This window comes from Octodon degus, unplaced genomic scaffold, assembly GCF_000260255.1.
Source record: "Octodon degus isolate 3935 unplaced genomic scaffold, OctDeg1.0 scaffold00206, whole genome shotgun sequence".
Taxonomy (NCBI): Eukaryota; Metazoa; Chordata; class Mammalia; order Rodentia; family Octodontidae; genus Octodon; species Octodon degus.
Window position 1 is genome coordinate 764,482 of NW_004524782.1, and position 7,559 is coordinate 772,040.

Here is a 7,559-nt window from a genome sequence, read left to right on the forward strand (position 1 = left end):
CTTATACTCCTGATGCTTGAAAGATTCCCTCTTTGCTTCATGACCTTCTGCCATATATGGGATTTAAACCCTCTTTTCTGTTCTAAACTCCTTCCTCTCTATAGAAATATAGATATGAGACAAAAGCCTAATGTCCCAAGAGAGCAGGGAGTAATAGACAGAGCCCGAGGACAGCTGTTGGCTCACTAGTAAATTCTGGAAAGCTGACATTTAAGGCTGCAGATAACAGCTTCCCCTGCTGGTGCTGTTCTTTGATCCCTTGCTTGGGATTTTTTTTTGTTTTTCCTTTCTTTTTTTTTCTTTTATTGAGAAACAAATATTAATGAGACAGTTTCAAAGCTGATTAACAGGACATTTTTGATAATTCATACATTGGACATTGTTATCTTCTAAGTGCTTGTCCTTGCTTGGGATTTTATCAGCTAGCATTTGTGCAAACTTAGTGTTAGGCAAATGGTAAAAGTCGATAAAGTAGTTTGTGTTCACCAAAGTAATCACGCACATTCCTTAGCCTGCGTTTAGCCCTCAATAAATGTGAGATGCTTCTGAGGCTCTGGGCTGAGCGAGAGACTAAAGTCAGTGAGACCTCTGAAGTTATCTGCATTGAGTCTTCTCTTCATTTTTTTTGGCCCCGACTCACAGCGTACAACACCTCCCCATCCCAGTCTCTTACAGTGCAAGTGTCCTGGCAGCCATCACCACCAGCACAGAACATAGTGCTGTCATGTAATCCTTGATACACAGCTCTACAGGTCTTCTGAGATTGCACTCGAAGAGGCACACAGTGTGGCTCATCAGGGTATCGGCCTACAAGCAACGACACAAGGTCAGGAACGCTCCTGGGCACAGACAGCCATGATTATCAGTGAGACCAGGGACAGCAGCACCAACACTCACCATCCAGGAGCTGACCCCAGCCTGAGGCCAAGCACACGGTTCCAGTTTTCGGACATTTGGGGGCGATGGGGATGGTCCGAACAGTGTCTGATTCTATAGCTGGTCTCCTCAACTTGATGAGCATGACGTCACTGTCATTCCAAACTGTATTATAATTTGGGTGTTGTACAGAGAAATCAGCCTTAATCGTCTGTACCCCTGGTTCATAAGGTCGGGAAAGTCTTTGCAGGCCCAGGCGAATGGTGTAGGCTCTGAGGATGATGTGACTGTCAGTACCACAGTAACTAGCCCTGTCTAGAAGCCCAACCTCACATGCAAGCCAGTTCCAGTCCTATCCCCAATCCCCACTCACCCTTACTATCAGTCCCATTCCCAGTCTCCACCATGCCCAGACCCACCTTCATCTCCTCTTGGACAGTAGCCAATCCCCATTCCAATCCCACCTCCCACCTACACCGCACATCCCAACTATTAGGACAAGAATAGCTCTGGCTAAGGTACAATTCTAGTGAGCAACTAATTCAGAGAAAGCAAGCTTAGTAGATCTTCAACATAATATGTTTACATTAGTATTAATTTCTATGTGCCCCTCTCTTACGAAACTGGTTTGCCGGATGTGGTGGTACACATGTGTAATTCTGGAAGGCTTGAAGCAGAAGGATCAAAAGCTAGATCCCATGTCTGGGCAACTTGATGACTTAACAAAACCCTACCTCAAAGTACAAAAGGCTGAAGACTTACTCCAAAGTATCAGAGTTAATCCCTAATATTGTACCAAGAGAAAAGGAAAAAAATTAGAGAACTTATCCTAGCTACAGAAGAATTCTATCAAAAGTAAGAACTTTAGAATTTGCAAGTTCTGACAAACAATAAAATGGTTGTTCATCACAAAAGAAACACATTAGTATTAATTTATTTTAATATAGTACTTTGAGATATTGATCCCAATGAGTGAGCCTTTGCCTTGTCTCAGCTTATACCGTGTCCTGCAGCCACACACATTGCTCAGTCCCCAACCACCTGGCTATGTCCTCACCTGTTTTTCTCCCCTTGCCCCATGCCCCATACACCCTGGAGGAAGGTCCCTTGTCCACATCAACTTGCTCCTTGAGGCTGAACTGAGATCCGAGCCTACTTCTCTCAAACCGTCACCACTTCCACTGCACTTTCATATGTGGACCAACCCCAGGGGCATGCATGGGTTCTCTTCCCACATGCTGGAGTCTCTGCTTGTACTTCAGACCCAGCCAAGAGAGGTCAATGTTCCTCCAGCCTGGGGAAGTGGTTTCCCAGCCACACCTCCCCATGACTGTAGCTCCACTCTTGCTGCAGGCACCAAGCTTCAAAGTCCCACCCTTGGCCAAGTTACACTTCTGGGGCTGAGGCTCATTCCCTGATACAGCCCATCTGCAGTGCTGGAACCCCACCCTGGACCAAGACCCAGCCCTATCAGCTCAAACCCAGCCTGAACCTAGCCCCTCACTGCCCTGCAAGCCTGCCCACATTGCCCCTCCCAAAAGAACGTATACACACCATCCAGCCCTCCACCCTTCCATCCCTGCATTGCCCTGCCCCATGCTTGCTCGTGGCTTCCAGCAGTGTGCAGGGGTCAGCACCCACTGGGGATGCACCAGAGCTCCAGAGCATGCCAAAGAGTCGTGGAAGAACACTGCTGCCTGCCAGGGCTGCCAGTAACGAGAGCAAACAATGCCACCAGTGATGAATTCTCTGATCAGAGGGAGCTCTTCTGGGACCTCATTACTGCTTCCACTGGGGGGAATCACAGCTCCTGAGGAGAAACAGCACACAGTGTATCTATTGGGTGGATTGGATCCAGAGGAATCTGGCAGTGGATCCCACAAGGGACCTGTGGCTCAGGATTACCAAGCATGTGACTGGTATCAGGCTCTACCTCTGGGGCTCAAAAAAAAAAAATTGTGAGGCTGGACCACTCTGAGCCTCAGGCTTCCCAGCTGTGTTCCATCAAGCCAGTGGCTTTACCCAGAGCAACCACACAGGGTCCCTTCCTCATGAGAGGTTGCTGTGCCAAGGAGAGGGTCGAAGCCACCATGCCTCAGGTTCCGTCTTCTGGACATGCACAGTGGACAGTAGGGCCCAGGACATGGTCGCTGGGGAAACATGTCCTACTCTGCCTGACCCCAACCCTCTGATCAACCACTTTCTCCAGGTGCAAGGTGTGGTGTCTTCCTCAGGGCAGAAAGCAGTTGCCACCCTTGTCTGCAAGCCAGGGCAGAAATCCCAGGCACAGTGCAGTCCTGAGGCTAATTACAGTTATCATTGGGGCACTGACCTATGCATTTAGACTTGGGAAAGATGTGTGTTTAGACTGTGTTACCTAAGATGCTTTCAGATCAAGGGAGAGAAACTGTGGCACAGAGACATTAGTGATCTTCCCAGCTAAGGGGAACAGTGCTGAGCACTACCATCAGTCACTGCCTCTCCTTAACCTGCTTTTCCAGCCTGGTACCAGGCATATCCCCAGGTGGGCTATGGATGGGGCAGGATTCCACACTGTGAGTGTGCACAGGAGAACCCAAACCCCCAGACTCAGATACCTGCAGCCAAATAGATGACATATCCCTGGAGAAAGACCAGGAGAGCTTGTGCTGTAATCGCCATGTCAGCAACCTGGTGGAGAGGGGGATGAGGTGACTCTGGGGTGTCCCCCGAACTTCCAAGATAAGCCAGAAAGTGCCCATCCAAAATGGTCCCCAGGACCTTGGCCTTGGAACTGTAAAGTAAGGAAGAGTTCCTCATCCTCTGTACTTCTGACATCCATCCATGTGTGTCTGGGATTTGGCCCAGTATATCCCTGTAAGCCCCCAGATCCCCTGAGTCATCCCACTGGCTACACCTGACTGTTGGGTGGTAAGCTGTTGTGCTGGGCAGGCACTGTCCTGTGTACTGGTGCATGTGTTATACCCCAGGGCCAGCTGCTCACTGGCAACCTGAGTCCCAGGAAAGACAACCAAAGGGACCATTTATAGCCCAAGTCCACAGAGAAGATGGTGTGAGCTCTACCTGAGAGCAGAAAGAAAAGCAGGAAGGCTGAGGAAGGAGTTGTAGTGACCAACAGAGACACTGAAACTGGATCTGAACCCTGGAGTAGGGAAAGAGGGCACCAGACACAGAAGGCCCAGGGTCATGAAGCTGCAGCGTACTGAGGTGGAAATACAGGTATGCACAGCAGAGGGCTTCAGGGCTCAGCCTTGTGCCCACACACTGCACTGAGCATGGGACACATAATGACTCACTGTCTCAGCTGGTTCAGGGTGGAGGTCCTGTGAATATCTCCATTCCACAGAGGGAAAGAGATACACTCCGGCTGAGTGACAAGTGTGAAAGATGCTAGAGGCTGTGAACTTAAAACCTCATCTAACTGTTCATGGTGGCACCATCTGCAGTCCCAGTACCCTGGAGAAGAGGATGTCAAACTCCTGGCTGTCCATTGACTGAAAGCTATAGTCTAAGGCAAAAAGAAAGACACATAAACAACAGGACAGAGACAAGAAAGAGGCTCAAACTCAAAGACCTAGAAGCCCAGGGGGATGGTAGGGATGGGAGAACATAGGTCCTTCACCTGGCTTCGGCTCCTGGGCTCTTAGGGCACAGTGGTCCTGATTGTGGCTGGCCTCTGTGGTCTGCTGCCTGCCCAGAGCCTTCCCTGGTTATATGAGGATTGGAATGGGGGCTGACCTGCCCTGGGGCTGCTGGTGACATTTTGCCTGAAGGCATCACTGTTCTGGAAACATGTCCCCTGAGTGTCCTGCTTCTAATGAGATCAGGGCACTGGGTGTAATGGTGAAACCCTTGGGGGAGGAGGGCATGTGGCTGGGACCCTGAAAGAAGTGACACTGTGAGGACTCTATTGACCTCTCTCCAGTTTCTCCATCTCCCCTCCAATCTGCTCTACTACGCTCAGTGTTCTTGTCCCATGGAGGTTTTGCTTTGGTTACTTGCTGTGCACCCTTTTGTGTATATTAATCTACATTAAGTAAAATAGATGTGTATGAAATCAAGATAAGTGTGTGTGTGTGTGTGTGCATGTATGTGCACATACACACACACACAGAGCACACGTGTGCATGCCTGGCAATTCAATCTAGCATCTTCTCACTGAGCTCATGGAAGATCACCTTATTTTTTGCTCCCTAAGAGTATCCCTAGGTTGCCATGTGGCCCAGGCTGTACTCAAACTTGATATTCTTCTGCCTCAGTTTCCCAGACAGCTGGGATTACCGCGGTGGGCGCACAGGAAGTGTATTTTGCTCTCCCCACCCACCAGGCCTGCTGGGCTCCACCCACCTCCACACTGCTTTCACACCAGATGCTTAATTCTTGAGATCCCCAAGACAGTTCGTACCTGCCTTAGCCTGTGAGGTAGCTGCCGCTTTTGCCTGTTGTCTCCCCGGGTCACCTGCCTTTCCCTCTAAAACCATTTGAGCTATGATTGACCTCATACCTCAAAATTTGCTCCTTTAGGCCGCTCTTATGAAATTTCTGAGCCATCTGCCATGTGTAATACATGTGGTCGTCGAGAAATGGAGCTGTCCAACACCTGCCCAGGCTCCTTGGTGCCTCCTGCAGTCTCTTGGTCCTTGAAGCTGCTGACCACCAGTGGTGCTTATAAGAATCTTGGAAGTGGAGCCCTATGGCTTGCATCCTACCCTTGAGTTGTCTCCCCGTGTGTACTGTGCTTCCTCCTTTTTCCACATGAAGAGGTCTCCAGTCTGTGCATGCACCTGTTTATTGATCCGTAGCCTGGTTTTTGGATCACTTAATTCCTCTTTGAATATTGCAGGGTTCCCTCATCATGCAGTTTCCTCACTTGGGCCCACTTTTTAATTTACAGTGTGGGATTTGTGTTAATGTGCCATATTCTGATGTCACATAGTGGTGCCCAGTTTATCACAGAATGAACCTATTCCATTGGGTCTGTTTAATATTTTCTGTATCTCTCAGTTCCAAAGAGTACAAAAGTGCATTTCAGTAGTGTTCACTGGTTCATCCCAAGTTCCCAGCAGCACTCCTGTCTCCTAGAAATTGAACAAACAGTCTGTGACAGGGTCTTTCCATGTGTAGGGACATTTTCTGCCTGCCTGGAAGTTCTCTCTCTTTCTCTCTCTCTCTCTCTCTTTCTCTGGATTTGTGCTTTCCAAAGATGCTGCTAGTGTTGATAAGGTTTTGGAATTAAAAGAATACAAACTGGATGGCAAATTGATAGACCGTAGAAGGGTCAAAGCTTTAAAAGGGAAAGAACCTCCTAAAAAGGTGTTTGTGGGAGGACTGAGCCCAGATACTTCTGAAGAACAGATTAAAGAATATTTTGGAGCTTTTGGAGAGATAGAACATATTGAAATTCCCATGAGTACAAAAACAAATGAAAGAAGAAGATTTTGTTTCAACACATACCCAGATGAAAAGACAGGCAAGAAATTGTTAGAAAGCAGATACCATCAAATGAGTTCTGGAAAGTGTGAAATCAAAGTTGCACAGCCCAAAGAGGACTATCGGCAGCAACAGTAACAACAAAAAAGGAGGAAGAGGTGCTGCAGCTGGTGGACGAGGTGGTACTGGGGGGTGGTCGAGCCCAGGGCCAAAACTAGAAATAAAAGATTTAGTAACTATTATGATCAAGGATATGGAAATTACAATAGTGCCTATGGGGTGATCACAACTATACTGGCTGTGGCGGATATGATTATACTTGGCATAACTGTGGGAAGTGTGGATATGACACAGATATGCAGACTGCAGTGGTCAGCAGACACGGCAAGCCATCTCAAGGAGTTAGCAATCACCAAAAGGAAGACATTGGAGGATGCAGGACATGCTAAAGAAATCTTCCAGGACTTCACTGAAGATTGGTCTTCTGTTGCTCTAATGATTATTTTGTAAAAGACTTTCCAGTGCACAAGACACACTGTCCAACTGTATATAGCTGCCAATTAGTTTTCTTTGTTTCTACTTTGTCCTTTGCTGTGTTATGACTGTGGATTTGTGTTTATACAAATTCTATTTGTATGATTTCTCGTGTTAAAGCCCAAATAAATGCTTCCTTATGTAGAAAAAATAGATTTTCTGGTATTACTGAAAACAACATGTGTGAATTCAAGTTCAAATTTTTCACACGTCTCTAATTCTCTCTCTCTCTTCTCTCACATTGCTTATGCAAATCACCATGCACACAAAGCTGTGGAACAGCATACGCTTAATGAATTCTTTATATGGCTCTCCTATCTTTAACAATTACTCTCCTCAGCTGTTGTCTGTTCTCAATAACACAGGTCCACTCCTAGCCATTCTTAAGGTGCTAAATCTGCCAGGTATTCTGCTCACATGCAGCCCTGATGTTTTTATTCTTCCTGAGTCCCCTCACTGTTGGCTTTCTGAGAGTGCTAAGACCTGTCTCTGGAGTACAGCTGATGTTTGCAGAAGGTGTGTGCTTGTCTTTTTTCCATCAACCAGGGTTGCCACTGGTCATTCTGCATGACACTTAAAATATTGTTTCCCCACAGCGCTTTGGAACCCTCTTGTTTAATAAGACAAACCTATAAATGTGCAAGTCTGTTTCTGGTTCTGTTCTGTTCTTCTGGATTATTTGAGTTATCTTGGCTCAAATCAGGATTTTGCCAAAATAA

At 47.3% G+C, this 7,559-nt stretch overlaps 1 pseudogene; it reads left to right on the forward strand.

Moving 5' to 3' along the window:
- Positions 1-4,062: 4,062 nt before the first annotated feature.
- LOC101583995 lies at positions 4,063-6,755 on the forward strand (annotated as a pseudogene).
- The last annotated feature ends 804 nt before the right edge of the window (positions 6,756-7,559 follow it).